This window comes from Bufo bufo, chromosome 6, assembly GCF_905171765.1.
Source record: "Bufo bufo chromosome 6, aBufBuf1.1, whole genome shotgun sequence".
Taxonomy (NCBI): Eukaryota; Metazoa; Chordata; class Amphibia; order Anura; family Bufonidae; genus Bufo; species Bufo bufo.
Genome location: NC_053394.1, coordinates 75,509,221 through 75,529,242, shown reverse-complemented (window position 1 = coordinate 75,529,242; position 20,022 = coordinate 75,509,221).

The window sequence follows — 20,022 nt, the reverse complement described above, 5'->3', positions numbered from 1 at the left end:
CTCGTGGAAATTAGGTCCGAGATTTATTGGTCCTTATAGGGTAATTAAGATCATTAACCCGGTGGCTTTTCGTCTGGAGCTACCTCAGACTCTAAGGATCCATAATGTCTTCCACAGATCTCTGCTTAAGAGATATGTAGAACCTCCGGAACCATTGCCACTACCGCCTCCACCGGTGGTTGTTGATGGCAGTCTTGAGTTTCAGGTAGAAAAGATTGTTGATTCACGATATGTTCGCCGCTCTCTTCAGTACCTGATGCACTGGAAAAGTTATGGTTCCGAAGAGAGAATGTGGGTTCCAGCATCAGAGATAAAAGCGGACAGACTCATTCGGGCTTTTCATAGCTCCCATCCGGAGAGGCCTGGTCTTGAGGGTCCAGGGGCCCCTCGTAGAAAGGGGGGTATTGTCACGACTGTGACTGATCCAGATAGGTCTGGACGGAGAAGGTCGCAGCGACTTGCTACTCGCGATAGCTTGTGAGTTTGCTCCGTGGTTCAGGGTATGTCATCTGGGTTTTGCCTTGTGAACCTTTTTGTCCTGACTGGGAGTTTGTAGGCATCCTTCTCAGGTGAGTCCTGTCTGCCACTCCCAGCTACTATATTAGTTTCAGTTTCACTTGCAGTCATTGCCAGATATAGTCCTTACTTCCAGTGCTATTCTGACCTTGGAAGGAGATCGTTTGATGGTGTTGCTGTGGAGCTCTTGTCCGGCGTGGACTGTCGTGTTTGGGATCGCCTTCTCTGCTCGTGACTGGATAAATCTATCTCTGCTGTTGTTTGTTTGTTGCTGTCTTCCCCTGTTGTTTTCCTAGACGTGAGTGATGGTGACTAGCGCTTCCATCGGCCTTTCCCCAGTCCAGTCTTGTTAGGGCGACTGAGGGTTTAGGCATCCTGCTCGCCGCACGGGTTCACACCACGTCTAGGGTATCAGGGCAGACAGGTGCCAGCTTAGGGTTAGTCAGGGGTGGCCATTCTATTTCCCATCCGTAGATAAGGGTCCCCCTTCCCCTCCGTCTGGTGCGACACGACTGCTGCTGGGATAGCGGTCGTGACATGAGATTGGTCTCAAGTGAATTCATACCACCTGTACCCTCTGGTTCTGCATGGCTACAGTCTAATATCAAAGGCTGTTACAGATGCAGTGGCTGCATTGCCTGCAGCCATCTGCAAACTGGTAAGACCTTCCGCAGTAATAACACTGGGAAGGTCTACACCATTAAACATTTCATCAATTGTAGGACCCGTGGGGTGATCTACCGCCTCGCCTGTGAATGCGGCAAAGAATATGTCGGCAAAACCATCCGCGAGTTTCGCAGGCGGGTGGGCGAGCACCTTAACGACATATCCAAGGGCAAGGATACACCAGTAGCCAACCACATCCAGAATCATCATAATGGCATTGCCCATGTGTCCGTCATGGGCATTGACAGAGTCTTCCCTCCACGTCGGGGGGGAGACTGGGACCGGGTGATCCTACAGCGGGAAACCCCCTGTATCTATTACCTAAAATCCATGACACCATTGGGCCTCAATGAACAGCTTAATTTTAGCTGTTTCCTGTGATCCCCTGATCACAGCTGTGCCACTTTTTTCTTTGGATCATGGCCCCTGCATTTACCCTTTACCCTTTGTCCACCTATTTCCGAGCCCCACCATCAGTCTTATTGTCCCTGTAACTAGGCCCGTTTGTCTGTGTTTCCAAGCACATAAGTAGCTCTGTGAGCTCAGCAATTCTATTTTTGCTGTATATTAGAGACCGCTGATACACTGGTCTCCTCTGCAGCGGTTGATTCTCCGTGACACCCTTCACGGCATCCCGTTGCTAGGTAGCCAGCCCGCCCCCAGGTTGTTTTATTTTGTGTCCCTCACTCTATCCTGCGTGTCACTCCGGCGGCGGCGGCAGGCGTTGGGTTCCATGTGTCTCCGCCCCTGACGTTTTGCATACCTCCATCTCTGCAGCTCCTGTGGCGTGACCTGGGTAAGCAGTTGCTAACAGCCCCATACTATATACCCTACGATTTGGGCCCCACAGTGACCATATTCCGTTTTTGTATAGCGCTCCAGTGTGCTACGGCAGCCCACTGGCATGCCAGCACTTGCGGTCTTTCTGTGAAGACAAGTGTGTTGTCAGGTCCCACTGGCCTGGCCACCGTACTTTGAGCTTTAATTGGTCCCACTGGTCCATTTTTTGTCGTTTTTAAGCCACTTTGGCTATAATGACCCAGCTCATAGCCCGTAGCCTGTGTGTTAAATGTAACATTTTTAGCCCACCTGGCTACCAGTATTGCTATTTTTACAGGCGTCTCTTTGCCTGTTACCCTGTAATTTTCACATCCCCTGATGAGTTCTTTCAACTGAAACGTGACATGTCGGGACATCTATAGGGCATACTAGGGATGCCGGTCCCCACCAGGGATAGGTATCCGGACGGGCTCGCTCCTTGCGGAGCAAGCACTCCGTATAGGTAGGCAGGGTCTACTAGCCCCTTCCCTCCTCCCAGGGACACACTAGGGACTCTGTTCCCAACCTTGCTTACCACCCAGCAATCCTCTGTACGATCATCCTCAACGCACGTTTTCCAGTGATCACCACCTCAAAGAATTGGAAGTTTCCCCTGATGTATCTTTGCCTTGGCACCGTCTGAAAAGACCTACCCATTCATCCATCAAGTTCATCTTGGGTGAGAACGTTCCTCTCTTACACTGGTTTCCTTTCCGTGCTCTTGTTTTTGGCCCACGCGGGCTTGTCCATTTATGTGTTTTGTGATTGTCCTTTTTCATGCCACTTATTCTAAATTATCTATGATCAAATATTACGTTTTATTCCCTTTGGTCCCATTCAGGGGATCAGTCCATTTGCATTTTGAAATTTTGGGAGTTTTTTGGTCAAGGCTTGAAGCTAGACCTTGTGCACATTTTTGTCTAAGTTTGCCAATAACAGAGGTCGTGAATTTCTTTGTCGAAAGTGTGGCAGCCCCAATGCTGGATATATCCATCTTTTATGGGAATGTCCCATGATAAAGCGGTTTTGGGAGCAGGTATTTACAGCACTTCAGGGGGGTTTCCCCCAATCTTGGGTACCGGATATGATTTCTGTAATTTTAGGTTCTTATATACCAAAAAACTTTAATTTTTCGGTGCATCAATTGATCTGGCTGAAGGGCTGTTTGATAGCAAAGGCTCTGATAGTTAAGAGAATGGGTTCCCCTATATTCCCCGCATTTGAGGAGTGGAGATGGATTATGTCCCAAATAATGTTGTATGAGGAGATTGAGAGGCGGAGAAGACAAGGTATGCGATACCCGTTTATCTCTAGCAGCGAGGTGGACTGACTATCTCGCTCTGCTGGGTGATGTACGTGGATGGGTACAAGGGGGGAGAATGGGGCTCGGGCTACCAGCGACGGCAGCCAAGGGTGGGGGGGGGGATATTTGGGACTAAAGGTATTAGGTTTGAGTTTTACAGAGCTGGGTGTAATGTTATGATTTGTGATGTTGTTAAAATGAGAGTAACATCTTTCTTTTAAGTGTATAAGTTAATTGTGTGTGTATTTTTGTTTGCTTCTCCAGCTGTGTATAAATGCTATGTTATATTATTGAAGAAAATAAAATATTTATTGGAAGTGAAAAAAAATATATAACTTTGGCTCATCGGAGCCAATATATTTTAATACTGTACGGAGCGGGAACTCCCTACAATATTACAACAAAGTTTTTTTGTGAATCAACTTCGGATGTTCCATCCAAGGTCGATTCGCTCATCCCTAATCACAACATATCCATGGGGATATACTAAGGAATTTAAATGGTAACTAACTTTTCAAACAAGTTCCTCTCAAAGGTCACTTTCGGTGAACTTGAACAAATCTGTAAATCACTTTGATTAAAAATGATGTTATCCAAAAATTCATGTTATCCATCCTAAAAGTAATCCCTCACGGGCAGGGCCCTCTCTCATTCTGTACCAGTTTGTAACTTATCTTGTTCATGCTTAGTGCAATTGTCTGTGTTATGTATGCATACCCCTTTTCATATGTACAGCGCTATGGAATGAATGGCGCTTTAATAATAAATAATAATAATGATAATAAAAACACTTCTAAAATCTCTGCCACTAGGGATCTCCCTTCTAGCAATTTTTGCTGCCTACTTAGGCTACTTTCACACTTGCGTTTTGGGCGGATTCGTCATGGATCTGCAAAAATGGATCCGTTGCAATAATACAACCGCATGCATCCGTCATGAATGGATCTGTTTGTATTATCTGTAACATAGCCAAGACAAATCCGTCATGAACTCCATTGAAAGTCAATGGGAGACGGATCCATTTTCTATTGTGCCCGATTGTGTCATATCCATCCCCATTGACTTACATTGTGTGCCAGGACGGATCCGTTTGGCTCAGTTTCGTCAAGCGGACAGCAAAATGCTGCAGGCAGCATTTTGGTGTCCGCCTCCAGAGCGGAATGGAGGCAAACTGATGCATTCTGAGCGGATCCTTTTCTATTCAGAATCCATTAGGGCAAAACTGATCCATTTTGGACCGCTTGTGAGAGCCCTGAACGGATCTCACACACAGAAAGCCAAAACGCGAGTGTAAAAGTAGCCTTACCGTTACTAGGTGAATCCTCTCCTGTCTAGCGGATGAAACACCAGACAAAATACATTACCTATTTTGCCTATAGTGTGCAAAGAATCCATCCCTAATTCCAGACTAAATGCCCCTTTACCCTGTTCAGACAGATTATCAGTAATAAGAGTTCGTAGGAACGCTCATTAACGATAATCTACCAGTGTAAAGATGCCACCAATTACCTGATAACCGAGCAAAAAGCTTGTTCATTGGTAATAAGATCGTTGGTGTGGACACCTAAAGCATTGTTTGCCAGCAGCAGGTTGTGCCGTCCAAACAGCACTATGCTGCCGGCAAACAATAATTCTGTATGGGGAGCAGCAATGACATCCAGGAGCAATAGCTCCTCCCTATACTGTTCCTCCACTGCCAAATGCTTCCTTCGCGACAATTGTCTGCTCAATCGGGCCATGTAAACGGGCTTCCTGTCAGCAGATTTGTACCTGTGAAACTGACCTGTTGAATGTGCGCTTGGCAGCTGAAGGCATCTGTGTTGGTCCCATGTTCATATGTGTCCGCATTGCTGAGAAAAATGACATTTTAATATATGCAAATGAGCCACTAGGAGCAACGAGGGCGTTGCTGTTACACCTAGAGGCTCTGCTTTCTCTGCAACTACCACACTCTCTCTACTTTGATTGACAGGGCCAGGTAATGAAAACATCACCATGACTTGCCCTGTTAATCAAAGTGCAGAGGACACAGCAGTTGTAGTGAGGGCAGAGCCTCTAGGTGTAACAGCAACGCCCTTGTTGCTCTTAAAGGCTCATCTGCATAGATTAAAACGTTTTTCTCAGCAATGAGGACACATATGAACATGGGACCAACACAGATGTCTTCAGCTGCCAAGCGCACATGTAACAGGTCAGCCGGTGTCATAGGTACAAATCTGCTGACAGATGCCCTTTAAGTTGACTTTCTCAAAATATTCTTTTATACAGGATTTCAGATTTAAAAAAGAATGACTTGAAGCACAGTATATTAAAGATGACATGCAGGATATTTCAGCTTTTCTGATTAGTGTATGGCATTCACTGTGTTAGGTTTCCTGCATTAACATAACAAAACTAGCATGCTGGAAAGTTAATAGAATTTGGGAAAGATTTTTCTTGCTGTAACATCTAGAAGCAGGTGGCTATTGTTATTCTTGAGTGATTGCTACATAAATACAATGGATTCTCTTTCTCATTTGTACATGACAACGACTGGAAAACCCTACCACTTATGAAAGTTAATGGAGCTTCAATGGCTGAAGCTCAATGAAGAAATGAAAGCACACCATCCTGCCACCGGCCATTACAGATTCTCTTTTACTTTTCTAGCTGCCTCCTGTTGTGTTTATCCTGACTTCATTATCCTCACCTGAAGGCGCATTGGTTTTTGAATTAATACAAAGAAAAGTTTGTATAAAATCCATCATATTATCCACCAACTATGCAGCTAAGGTGAAAACATTGCTTAAACACAACATGGGTTTCCGAAGGTTTGAGATCTTGAGACTAATTTATGCCAACAAATTAGAGCTTCAAAAACTAAACTTTCCCTTTAAGTGCAAGGATGTGGTGTGTTAAATAACAACTCCTTACTACTAGTGTCCAATAGGACTAATTACACCTATTAATCCTGCACCTACCGGATTAACTAAGACTTAACTTTTAATAATTTTTACTAATAGTACTCGAATTAATAACTAAATCTTTAAAACTTCCAGCAATCACTGGCCTTGATGTAACAATTGAATTGCCCTGTCAGGACGTCGCCTGGCCAGGTTGCCTGCTAGTAAGTAGATACACACTAGTGCCTAGCTGGCTGCGCGCTGCCAGTATAGTGTATAGGCACTGTGTGATTCATTGGTACTGTAATAATAGGCTGCAGTGATGTACTGTTTTAAAATTATGTCTGCCCTAACCCCTGAAGACGCCGGTACACGGCGAAACATGTCGGGGGGCAGCGTGAAGCTCTAATTTTAAAACAGTACATCACTGCAGCCTATTATTACAGTACCAATGAATCACACAGTGCCTATACACTATACTGGCAGCGCGCAGCCAGCTAGGCACTAGTGTGTATCTACTTACTAGCAGGCAACCTGGCCAGGCGACGTCCTGACATGGCAATTCAATTGTTACATCAAGGCCAGTGATTGCTGGAAGTTTTAAAGATTTAGTTATTAATTCTAGTACTATTAGTAAAAATTATTAAAAGTTAAGTCTTAGTTAATCAGGTAGGTGCAACAAATTAGAGTTCTCTCTGTTGGAGCCGCATGTTTAGCTCCAGAAATTAGATTCATGGTATCTCTTAAGGAATGCCAACTAACTTCTGAGGTCTACTTAGTAGACTAACTAGCTTGTTACTTGATCTGTGACATAACTCTAATCATATTTGTCTTCGATAAGGCACTTACTTTGAGAAGAAAACCGTTTTCAGAGTCCAAACAATGCTGTTGGAAAACCAGATCTTGAGGGAAAGGCCTAGTGAACAGTAAGGACTAGAAGGGAAGAATGGTCTATATGTTGTCCATACTGTAGCAGGAGAAAAGATGGGATAGGAGAAGATTGTACCTTTGCAGGGCTACAGCTTGATGACTAGATATCCACTCGTTTGGTCCATTTCTATATTTAAAAAAAGCACCGTATTTTTCGCTTTAAAAGATGCACCTGATGATAAGACGCACCTAGGTTTTTGAGGAGGAAAATAAGAAAAAATATATTTTGAACCAAAAGGTGTGCTTTTGGTGGGTTTTTAAATAATGGTGGTCTGTGGATGACACAAATAATGGGGGATCTGTGGACACTGTTATGGAGGGGATCTGTGGATGACATGGAGTTTTCCTGTCAGGCTGATCAGCCATGATGGCATATGGTAGGCAGGATCACATCATTACTAGTGTTATCAAAGCGAATCAAAGCATCTAAAGTGGAATTTGATACGAAGTTTAGGAAGAATTAAATTTGCAACAAATCCGAATTTGCTCACACTTCAAGGTAACAAATCTTATTTATTTTTACTAAAATGGTGGCTACACATGTTACAAACTGAAAGTAAGAAGCCCAGGAACGCGATATGATCCATAATGCTATGCAACCAGCCAATCAGCAGATGGCCATCCCATTTGATGTCATAGCCCTATAAAAAGCCTAATCCTGCCCAGTCTCCGCCATTTCATTGTGAACTGAGCATAGGGAGAGACGTGAAAAGTGCTAGGGAGGGTGTTCAAGAAGCTTTTAAGTGTGGAATATTGGATAGGGAGACTGCATGGACAGTGCAGGGACAGTGTAGGGAGATCATAGAGAGAGTTTTTACACACTGTAGGGTGAGCATAGGGAGACTGCAAGGACTGTAATCTGAAGCTGAAGGGATTCATAGGAGACAGCCCACTTTGCATCAATCCCTGTGTATGACACAAATCTATCTAATTGAACAGTGTCCACCTTGTTTAATAGATAAGCAATTTTATTTGGCTTTGATTCTCAAATTAGGGTGAATAAGATGTCTAATTGTACTATTATTGAGGTGTCCTCCTTGTTAAATAGATAAGCAATTGTCTTAGGCCTTGAGTCTCAAATTGGGGTGAATAAGCTGTCTAATTTTACTATTGTCGGGGTGTCTACCTGCCTGTCACAGTAACAGTTTCACTACCAGAAAGGACTAGCTATGCGTATCGCTGCAATGCACCAAGATACACCCTCCTTGCAGGCTGGGATATAGCTGATTTAACATGCTTCATGAGAAATAAATTCATAACGAAGCAAATTTTGGGGAAAAATTTGGCAAAGCATTTGAATTTAATTTTTGAAAACTTCGCTCATCTCTAATTATTACCATCTATTATATAACAGTGCAGCGTGTAGTGAGGCCCTGCACCCTCCCAGGCAGCTCTAAAAATGGGGCAACCAGTCCTGCTCATATTCTAGGACCAGTTGCTGGTGGCATTAAAATCACTCCCAAAGAACCCCATTAACAAGTCTGCTAAGGCCAGCGATTGATTGAAGCAGTCATTGGGCTACATGTTATCACTACAGCAATGTAAACAAAGACTGGTGAGGACCACTGGAGCGGGAGTGTTGGGGGGTTACATTTAACAAGTGAGTATTGCCTTTTTTATTTTAGCCAAGTTCCTGCTGTTGGCCAGTTTGCTTACATTCTAGCAGATAAACACTTTTCATTCACAAAAGGTAAGCCAAATCCCATATACAGACTACCATCCTCAAGCAACAAGGCTGGTGGAAAACTTTTGAATATTTGAGGATGATGTCTCTATGTTTCGCATTCTGTATCATCTCTCCACTGTATTGGTCACTGACAAAAATAATAAATACTATGTGTAGCACAAAAGCATGCAAACATTGAAAAGATGGATTTCTCTAAAGTGTAAAGTGAATCACTGCTGTGCGTAATAATAGGAGAATCTTTGCGCGCTTTTTTGATCAGAAAGACTAGCCCCAGCTACATCAGCATTACCACCACCAGCCAGCCATTGGCCTTGACCATATGGCAATACTGAAATCAACAGTAACAGCCTTTCTGGACTGCACTCCAGGGAAAAACCCATAACCTTCTGGATCAACAGACAGGAATGACGGCCAACTTTACCCTTTTTTCCATGCAGATTCTGGCCCATTCCACTTCAAGTAGGAAAAACGTAAGCAAAGCGAACAAGTCCTGGATGTGTGTTGCAATGTTACCTCCTTCATTACATAAACTCACCTAGGTAGCCCACTTAACATTCTGCTCTTTATGCTCTTAGAGTGGTTGTCTAGCTTTTACATATTAATGACCTATTCTCCTAATCAGTCATCAGTATCAGATCGGTGAGAGTCTAAGACCGGGCACCACCACCCTTCAGATGATTTTGTGTAGTGGCCATGCCGGTGTGCCACAGCTCAGCTCAAATTCTTTAAAGGTATAGCTCAATATAATTTTTGTGATGAATCAGTCCAGATGACTGCACTGCTAGAACACTGCTTGGATGGATTCCCATTTCAAGTGAGAAGGACAAGGGTAATAGATCTCGCTTTGTACTTTGTGTTTTGGTCCCGTACCAGCCCTAGCTTCAAGTAGCCATTTATAAGTCTGTGACTATTTATCCAGGGGGATACTTTTATATTCACTCCACATTGCCAACTAGTAAAATCAAATGTGCTAATGTGAGTGGAAGCAGCTATATCTATCTATCTATCTATCTATCTATCTATCTATCTATCTATCTATCTATTTCTCTCTCTCGCTCTCTAATATCTATCTACTACATATCTATTGGTTATCTATCTGTCTATCCATCTATTCTGAACTTTTTATAATCAGTTCAAGATAATGACAAATTGGAAGAAATTGACATGACATTTATCAGTATATTGCTATGGCATGCTGTCAGCTTGTTTAAAGGACAAACCTTCAAATCGTCTTAAGGTAACTCCACAACTTGTCATTCTGACGTTACATCTTGATAAGTATGAACATGAATTGATGTCACTGAAAGTACAGTAGTTTTAAATAAATCACAGCCTGGTCATTTTATTCTATGGGCAAAAGAATAACACAGATGATATCCCACTGTCATAACTGCAATTTCCTCCAGACAGACATAGGAAAAGCTGTGCAATCAATCATCTTCCAATGAATCAGGTTTAATCTCTTCATCTTTATATTTCAAAAAGCTTCAAAGCCTTTGCCATAGTCTCGCTAGGTGGTTAAAAAGACTGGGACTCACTCCAGCCTTTATACTAAATTAGAAGGAAAAACACAATTAGCCATAATTGTATGTAACCTTTCCAAATGATCATTAATAAACAAGAAACTTTCCACCAGAAAACTTATGATATGTTGCGTTTAAGGAAAGGACGGAAAAGAGGTTTGAGAGGTAATTTAATATGATTTTCCCTTTCATGCTGTGCTGTTAGAGAAAGGAACAAGCTGGGAATTTGCCGAATGTACTATATGAAATTTCACCATCAGCGACTATCCACTGCTTTAGCCTGAGTTGTGGGGGTGTTAGAGTTTGTTCACATGTACCCTTTTTTGTGATGTTTGGCAACTGAGGTACAGTAGCTGACAACAGACTCTACATGTAGAGGATCCCCTTTTACAAAAAATGAGCAGCAATTTTTCTATCTCTCATAATTTGACTTTAATGGAAGAGAACCACCAATGACACATTCACATCTAAAAACCAAAACACACCTTTGTCCTGTTTAGAATGTATCAAGAGGGTAAGAATGAAACGCAGCCAAATTATTAGGAGAACAGATTGGAAGGAACATACCTCAGGTCCTCTACCACTTTGGGGGAACTAAAGGGCCTCCACAACCCAGTTTCCTCTAGTTCTTCCAGGACACTGCTAGCAGCAGCACATGGAAGAAAAGATTTAAATACTTCCAACAATCTAAAAAGGAAATTGTTTGTAATGGTGAAAGCACTAAAAAATTATAAAAGGGGCCTGGGTCCATTTCTTGAGTATAACAATATTACAAGTTATAGTTACAAGATTACTGGGTCATCGATCCAGGGAATTATTCTGAATCCAAATTTGAAGTCGGGAAGGTTTTTATTTTCCTAAGATAAAGTATATTGGCTTCTATATCATAAGAGTTTTTGTTTCACTATGTATGCACTATGTATGTAAGTGCAGCACTCCAGAACAGGGGGTATCTGCAAATGGTGGTTATTTAATATATTGTATTGTTATGTAATGTATAATAAGCATAGCATGGTATGGATGGCACATCCAGAGTTAACAATCCTGGCCCACCCCTAACCTTTGAAGAGTGTAGACTGGAGTTGTTGGAGGAAGGAAGCAGTGACCTATGCTTTTTCTTCTTAGGCCTCAAACTATAGGGACTCTCTGCAAGATCAACAGATAGAGAGAGAGAGAAAAAGAAAGAGAACTTAGAATCTGCATGGCTAAGCATAGGAGTCAGCAAGGTAACCTGCTACTACAACCTGCTACTACAGCCATTCAGACTTTGCTGAAGTGAGGGACACCGTAAGAAACCCTTTACATTTGGACATGTCCTGGAAAGATGCTGCTTCAAAAACCCTGTATCCTGCAGTGGACACTATAGCCATTATTGCCAAGGTACTGCTGCTAGCCATAGATTCTCCTGAGAGGAACTTTAGCAGAGTAGTATAGAAATAGTGTCATAACTCCCACCTTTGCTAGTCTACATATATCACTATCTGAGAAAAGGATCTTCACTGTTTATAGACAAAACTGTGCTTCATTATGGTTGGATGTACTACAACTCCAATTTTGCACTTAAGTAAAGATCAACTTTTATTCTTCCTCTTCTGGCCTGGTTTTCTGACTCCTACATCATACGCTGGCCATTGCACTCTTCATAACCTGCTTTTAAACTATATAAGCACCTAATATCACAGCCAACACAACTACCACTAGACAAGAGCCCCAGAACCAGTGTGTGCCCCGAGGGATGAAAAGTGTGATGGTGTGAGGAAAGCCACTGTAACTGCAACAGCCATAGACACTACCATTCCTATTCTCTGCTCTGGCTCCTCAGGGGCTCGCTGCATAAGTAATGTTATTATCTGAAAAGAGATTATGGAGCTTTTATTATGTTACTATCTGAAAAGAGATTATGGAGCTTTTATTGCTGAGGGTTAGAGCTGTGTTCATGTATGGAGCTCTGATACCCCATCTCCCCACACCCCACATAGATGGGGTATCAGAGCTGTGGCCATAGCAAGGTGGAGCTAAGCTGCTGCTAAACACATCTTGTTCCACTTCTACATCACTTATAATACAGTGTTTCTTGTTTCCACCAGCACAAACAGTGACTGTCCTGTCGTTGTTAGCATATCCTCTGAATTTGCCATAAACGTCCCTTCAAGGAGCATCAAAAATGTTCATGACACTCCATACAATAAATATGAATAAAGCCCTTGCTTGTCCCGATCATTAGTAAGTATAATGTGGACTGTCATTGTCATAATGTTTGTGTTTGGAATCGGCCGCCTAATGTATTTGCTAGGCCTTAAATGCTGACCTGTGGGAAATCACCTTCAATTCTAATTCAATCTGAATCCTAGAGCCACTAAATCCAAAATCAATGAACACATATTTCACATTGCCACAGTCCTCACTCTCAGGTCTCAGGTACATCAATGTGCATTCAACACCGTCTGATGCACTTATTTATATCCAGCTAATAATTTTCTCTGCCATTGCGTATGTCGTTATTGTAATACCACAAATTGCTGTGTCCTAGCATAAAATATTAGTAGACTTAACTCTCCCCTGAGTCTGGTGGAAACGCTAAAGAGTTCTACTGGCAAGAACAGGCTCTTCAAAGCTAAAGTCCTTTTAACCCCTTAAGGACATTTTTTACCTTAAAGGGGTTATCCCACTTCGCCTTTTTATACTTACCTGCTGCCACCACACCGTTCACTTCCTGGATTCTGGCTGGGGGCGGGCTTCATCTTGATTGAAGTCTTCTCCCGGCCGGGCCGCGCGCTGGACTGAACGCGCACGCTGCCGCGCATGCGGCATGCGACTTATTTCTGGCCAGTATAGTACAGAGCCAGCGTGCGCGTTCGCAGCTCTGTACTATTCTGGCCGGGAAGAAGTCACCGTCGCGCATGCGCGGCAGCGTGCGCGTTCAGGACAGCGAGCGGTCCGGCCGGGAGAAAAGAAGGAGTCTTCTGAGCAAGCGCGACCATCGGGATTCTGGAGAAGAGTGGTGGCCGTAACCAGGGGAGACCAAGTCACAACAATAAGGTAAGTGGGGATGAATTTTATCCTAAACGGTGGGAATTTGTTAATCAAGTATATTTACAAAAATGATCACTGTCAAATCATTAACTGATTTAACAGTGATCATTATGATGGGATAACCCCTTTAAGGACCTGGCCATTTTTTTGTGCTAATTTGATATGTGTCATTTTATGTGGCTCTAAAAAAGTCATGGAAAGGGCTAGAGGGCTGCAAATGGCAGCAAAATGTGGTTAAGAGCATGGCAAGTGCTCTGCAAACAAACGTAGATAGGGAAATGACTTAAAATAACATAAAATACATAAAAATTAAAAATTATAATCTTGATCTAGGAGGACGAGGTCCATATGGAGTAGGAGGTTGAGGAGGCAGTGGATGTGATGGTGTAGGTGGAAGCAGCGGTGGAGAAGGAGGAGGTAGCCAACACTGGTTTTTGGTTTTAATAAAAAAAAAAAATTTTGTTTAAATTAGGGTACACCCCAAAACATTGGGAAATATAACCTGTGATAACCCCCTCCAGCCGCGCTAAACAAACATTCAGACAATACACTGGCTGCCGGGCAGGCCAGCACCTCCAAGGCGTAAAGGGCAAGCTCAGGCCATGTGCCCAATTTGGAGACCCAGAAGTTGAAGGGGGAAGACCCATCAGTCAGTACGTGTAGGCATGTGCACACAAACTGCTCCACCATGTCGCACGTCCCCGTGATGTCCAAGATTCAATTGGATATCTGCTCTATCAACTTTCAATGTTCTTTTCTGCGTCTATCATGTTGATCACAGTTAGCGGCGAATCAGGGTTCCATGCTGGAGAGGGAGCATGAGAAAGGGATACCACATCCAAGGGAGATCAATGGCTGCAATGTGATCAAGCTGGAATGTGGGACACATTATTAAAGCAGAAGAATCGAATGAAAGGGCCAATTAAAGACGAATTGTAGCAATTTCGGGCACTGTCAACTATGTAGAGCAGGGGTTTATTCATGGCAAAACTGTGTTCATGTCACCCACCAATTGAACAGACGATTTTACTAAAATTTGGTCCCTGTTAACTATGCAGAGCAGGGGTTTGTATACGGCAAAATTGGTAAAATGTCACCTGTGTCACGAACCGGCAGGACAGGTAGTGAATCCTCTGCACCAGAGAGGCGATGGCGCGGGTTGTACTAGAGGATCGGTTCTAAGCAGTTACTGGTCTTCACCAGAGCCCGCCGCAAAGCGGGATGGATTTGCTGCGGCGGTAACTACCAGGTCGTGTCCCCTAGTAACAATTCAACCTCTCTGGCAACTGATAAGGCGTGGTACACAGGGAGAAGGCAAGAGCGTAGTCGGATGAAGCAGCGGTCAGGGCAGGCGGCAAAGGTTCAAAGGCGGGTGGATGGTAGCAACGGGTACGGCAACAGGTAAGGCAAACTAACATCATAGGGAACGCTTTCTCTGAGGCACAAGGCACAAAGATCCGGCAGAAGGCTGTGGGAGGAGAAGGTATAAATGGGCAGTGCACAGGTGCAGCCTAATTAAGTCAGCACTGCCTCTCACAACCTTAACCCTTAATAACCCCTTTGGACCAGGCACCAATCACTGGTGCACTGGTCCTTTGAATCTAAGAGTCCCGGAGCGCGCGTGCCCTAGAGAGAGAGGACGCACACGCCGAGACACTGGAGTGCTGCCTGGGGACATACGCTGTGAGCGCTCCGAGACCAGCAGGGGACCCGGAGCGCTCAGCGTAACAGTACCCCCCCCCCCCCCCTTTGGTCTCCCTCCCTTTTTGGTACCGAAGAACTTGCAGATGAGACTGCGGTCCAGGATGTTCTCCTCCGGCTCCCATGACCTCTCCTCAGGACCGCAGCCCTCCCAGTCGACCAAAAAAAATCTTTTTCCCCGGGAGATCTTGGTCGCCAAGATCTCCTTGACAGAGAATATATCGGAGGTACCGGCGACAGGGGTGGGAGAAACAAGCTTGGGAGAAAAACGGTTAAAGATAGCAGGTTTAAGAAGGGAGACATGGAAGGAGTTATGGATTCGGATGGAGGGAGGAAGATGGAGCTGATAAGAAACTTGATTGATACGACTCTTGATTTTATAGGGTCCCAAGAAACGAGGGCCCAACTTGTAACTTGGGACCCTAAATCGGATGTACCTAGAGGAGAGCCACACCTTGTCACCCGGGCGAAATTCCGGTGGAGATCTGCGTCTCTTGTCAGCTTGAACCTTCATACGGGCGGAAGCCCTGAGGAGAGCAGCGTGGGTTTCTCGCCAGATGGAGGAAAAATCCTGTACAAGACTGTCAACGGCAGGTACAGAAGAAGGAGTGGGAGACTGCGGCAGCGGTGGAAGAGGATGACGGCCAAAAACTACAAAGAAAGGAGACTTTTAAGAGGCAGAGGATTGTTTGTAGTTGTAGGAGAACTCCGCCCAGGGAAGTAGATCAGCCCAGTCGTCATGGCGAGAGGATACAAAGTGACGCAGATAGTCACCCAAAATCTGGTTCACCCGTTCTACTTGGCCGTTAGATTAAGGGTGGTACGAAGAAGAAAAGTCCAATTTGATCCCGAGCTGGGCACATAGAGCCCTCCAGAATTTGGAGACGAATTGTACCCCATGATCCGAGACAATATGTTTGGGAAGGCCATGGAGACGGAAGATGTGTTGGAAAAATTGTTTGGCCAACATGGGTGCAGAGGGTAGACCAGGCAGGGGTACAAAGTGAGCCATCTTGGAGAAGCGATCCACCACGACCCAAATAACGGACTTGCCATGGGAGGAGGGAAGATCAGTAATAAAGTCCATGGCGATGTGAGACCAGGGAACTTCAGGAACAGGTAGAGGCAAGAGGAGACCCGCTGGTCTCTGGCGAGGCGATTTATCCCGGGCGCAAATCATACAGGCCTGGACGATGTCCGAGACATCTTTCTCCAGAGAAGGCCACCAGTACCTTTGGGAGATAAGTTGGAGAGACTTTAGCACCCCTGGATGACCGGCAAAAGGGGAGGCGTGGCCCCACTTGAGAATTCGCAGCCGCTGACGTGGAGGTACGTAGGATTTGCCAGGAGGAAGAAGGCGTTCTGGAGGGATAATATATCGAGGTGTTAACTCGTCGCCCACCACATCAGAGCAGCGAGACAGAGCATCTGCCCTAATGTTCTTGCAAGCCGGACGAAAATGGATCTCAAAGTTAAAGCGGGCGAAGAACAGAGACCAACGAGCCTGACGGGGATTTAATCTCTGAGCAGACTGGAGATAAGCCAGGTTCTTGTGGTCCGTGAAGATGTACACAGGATGTGTGGCGCCCTCGAGTAAATGTCTCCATTCCTCTAGTGCCAATTTAATAGCCAGCAGTTCCCTGTCCCCAATGGAGTAATTTCTCTCTGCGGAAGAGAATGTTTTTGAAAAGAAGCCACAAGTTGAAGTCTTGCCCCGGGAAGACTTCTGGGTGAGGACGGCTCCGGGTCCCACCGAGGAGGCATCCACTTCAAGAGAGAAGGGCTTGGTGGAATCTGGTCTAGAGAGAACGGGTGCAGAGGCAAAGGCGGATTTTAGGGACTGGAAGGCTTCCTCGGCTTGGGAAGGCCAGGATTTGGGGTTAGCTCCTTTTCTAGTGAGGGCCACGATAGGAGCTACCAGAGTAGAATAGTGAGGGATGAATTGCCTGTAGTAATTCGCAAAGCCCGGAAATCTTTGTATGGCTCGGAGACCAGAGGGACGTGGCCAATCCTGAACCGCCGAGAGTTTGGCTGGGTCCATTTGAAGTCCTTGGGCTGAGATAATGTATCCCAGGAAAGGCAGGGAGGTCTGTTCAAATAGACATTTTTCAAGTTTAGCGTATAGGCGATTTCTCCTGAGACGAGTAAGAACTTGTTGCACATGGACCCGGTGTTGATCCAAATTGGAGGAAAAGATGAGGATATCATCCAGGTATACGAACACGCAGGTGTAAAGTAAGTCCCTGAAAATGTCATTGACGAATTCCTGGAAGACAGCAGGTGCGTTGCAGAGGCCGAAGGGCATCACCAAATACTCAAAATGGCCGTCCCTTGTGTTAAAGGCGGTCTTCGATTCGTCTCCCTCACGGATACGGATCAGATTAAAGGCCCCTCGGAGGTCCAATTTAGTGAAGATCTTAGCCCCTCGGAGACGATCAAATAGCTCCGAGATTAGAGGCAGAGGGTAACGGTTCTTGATGGTAATTTTATTAAGACCTCTGTAGTCAATGCAGGGGCGGAGGGAGCCGTCTTTTTTTGTCACAAAGAAAAAACCCGCCCCAGCAGGAGAAGAAGATTTTCTTATGAATCCTCTCTGTAGGTTCTCACGTATATAGTCGGACATGGCAAGAGTCTCAGGAGGTGAGAGAGGATAAATTCTGCCCCGAGGTGGAGTAGAACCGAGTATCAGGTCGATCGGGCAATCATAGGATCGTAGAGGAGGAAGAACCTAAGCTTGTTTCTTGCAGAAGACATCCGTGAAGGAATGGTATGGCTTGGGCAGCCCAGAAGGCGGAGAAACTTGCGGGTTCTGTTTGACCAGAGCAGGCTTGAGACAGCGGTCTGAACAGGAGGATCCCCAATGCAGGATCTCACCGGTGGACCAATTCAGGACAGGAGTATGACGTTGAAGCCACGGCAGACCCAGGAGGAGTTCGGAAGAACAGAAGGGAAGGACAAAAAACTCTAAAGTCTCAGTATGAAATATTCCGATGTCCATCTGTAGAGGCTGGGTACGGAACTGCACGGTGGCTGAGAGTCTCTCACCGTTAACAGTAGAGATGAAAAACGGCTTGGGTAGACGGATTACTGGAATACGGTACTTGTCAACCAAGGTGGCGTGAATGAAGTTGCCAGCTGAACCGGAATCCAAGAAGGCGGCTGCGGAGAAAGAGGACTTGGAAGAGATGATCAACTGCACGGGTATGATGAGACGTGGAGAGGAAGAATCAACACCTAGCAACGCCTCTCCCACGCTTACTAGGTGCGAGCGTTTCCCGAACGCGGTTGACGGAGAGGACAATCTCTAAGGAAGTGCTCGGTACTGGCACAGTACAGACACAGGTTCTCGTTTCTGCGGCGGCTTCGTTCTTGCGGAGTCAAGCGTGACCGATCTACCTGCATGGCTTCCACGGCGGAAAACCCAGTAGCGGGTTGAGGTGGATGCGGAAAAACGGGAGCCAGACGAGGAAAGCGTCTAGGACGAGCTTTTTCCTTTTCAAGGAGGAGTTCCTCCTGTCTTTCGGCGAAACGTTTGTCTATCCTAGTGGCCAGCAAGATGAGGTCACAAAGAGTGGAAGGAAGCTCACGTGCAGCCAGAACGTCCTTTACTTCACTGTTAAGTCCTTTCTTGAAGGTGGCACAAAGGGCTTCATTGTTCCAGTTCAGCTCAGAGGCCAGAGTGCGGAACTGAATGGCATAGTCACCCACGGAAGAACCTCCTTGGGTCAAGTTTAGTAAGGCAGTCTCTGCGGAGGTAACCCGGGCAGGCTCCTCAAAAACATTCCGGAACTCTAGGCAGAAGCTCTGGACGGATGCGGTGGCAGGATCTGCGCGGTCCCATAGTGGTGTAGCCCAGGCCAGGGCCTTTCCGGACAGTAAACTGAGAATAAAGGCTACCTTGGCTCGCTCAGAAGGAAACTGGTCGGACAGAAGCTCGAGGTGGAGAGAGCACTGCGACAAGAACCCACGGCACTGCTTAGGATCTCCGTCATATTTGTCTGGTAGGGACAAACGGATTCTGGAACCGGTGGTAACTGCAGGCGGAGGTGATGCAGCAGGAGCAGACGGAGGAGCTGGCTGTTGCAGAGAAGGCAGGAGCTGCTGCAACATAGCGGTCAACTGGGCCAGCTGTTGACCCTGCTGGGCCACAATGGTGGTGAGGTCCTCCAGGCTTGGCAGGGGAACATCAGTGGGATTCATGGCCGGATCTTACTGTCACGAACCGGCAGGACAGGTAGTGAATCCTCTGCACCAGAGAGGCGATGGCGCGGGTTGTACTAGAGGACCGGTTCTAAGCAGTTACTGGTCTTCACCAGAGCCCGCCGCAAAGCGGGATGGATTTGCCGCGGCGGTAACTACCAGGTCATGTCCCCTAGTAACAACTCGACCTCTCTGGCAACTGATAAGGCGTGGTACACAGGGAGAAGGCAAGAGCGTAGTCGGACGAAGCAGCGGTCAGGGCAGGCGGCAAAGGTTCAAAGGCGAGTGGACGGTAGCAACGGGTACGGCAACAGGTAAGGCAAACTAACATCATAGGGAATGCTTTCTCTGAGGCACAAGGCACAAAGATCCGGCAGAAGGCTGTGGGAGGAGAAGGTATAAATGGGCAGTGCACAGGTGCAGCCTAATTAAGTCAGCACTGCCTCTCACAACCTTAACCCTTAATAACCCCTTTGGACCAGGCACCGGAGCGCGCGCGCCCTAGAGAGCGAGGACGCACACGCCGAGACACTGGAGTGCTGCCTGGGGACATACGCTGTGAGTGCTCCGAGACCAGCAGGGGACCAGGAGCGCTCAGCGTAACAACCTGACAATTGAACAGACGATTTTTTTAAATTTAGGTCCCTGTCACCTATGAAGAGCAGGGGTTTATTCACGGCAAAAATGGTAAAATGTCACCCAAGAATGTAACAGAGGAATTAGTGAAATGTTTTTCCTTGTCCACTAGGTAGAGCAGGGGTA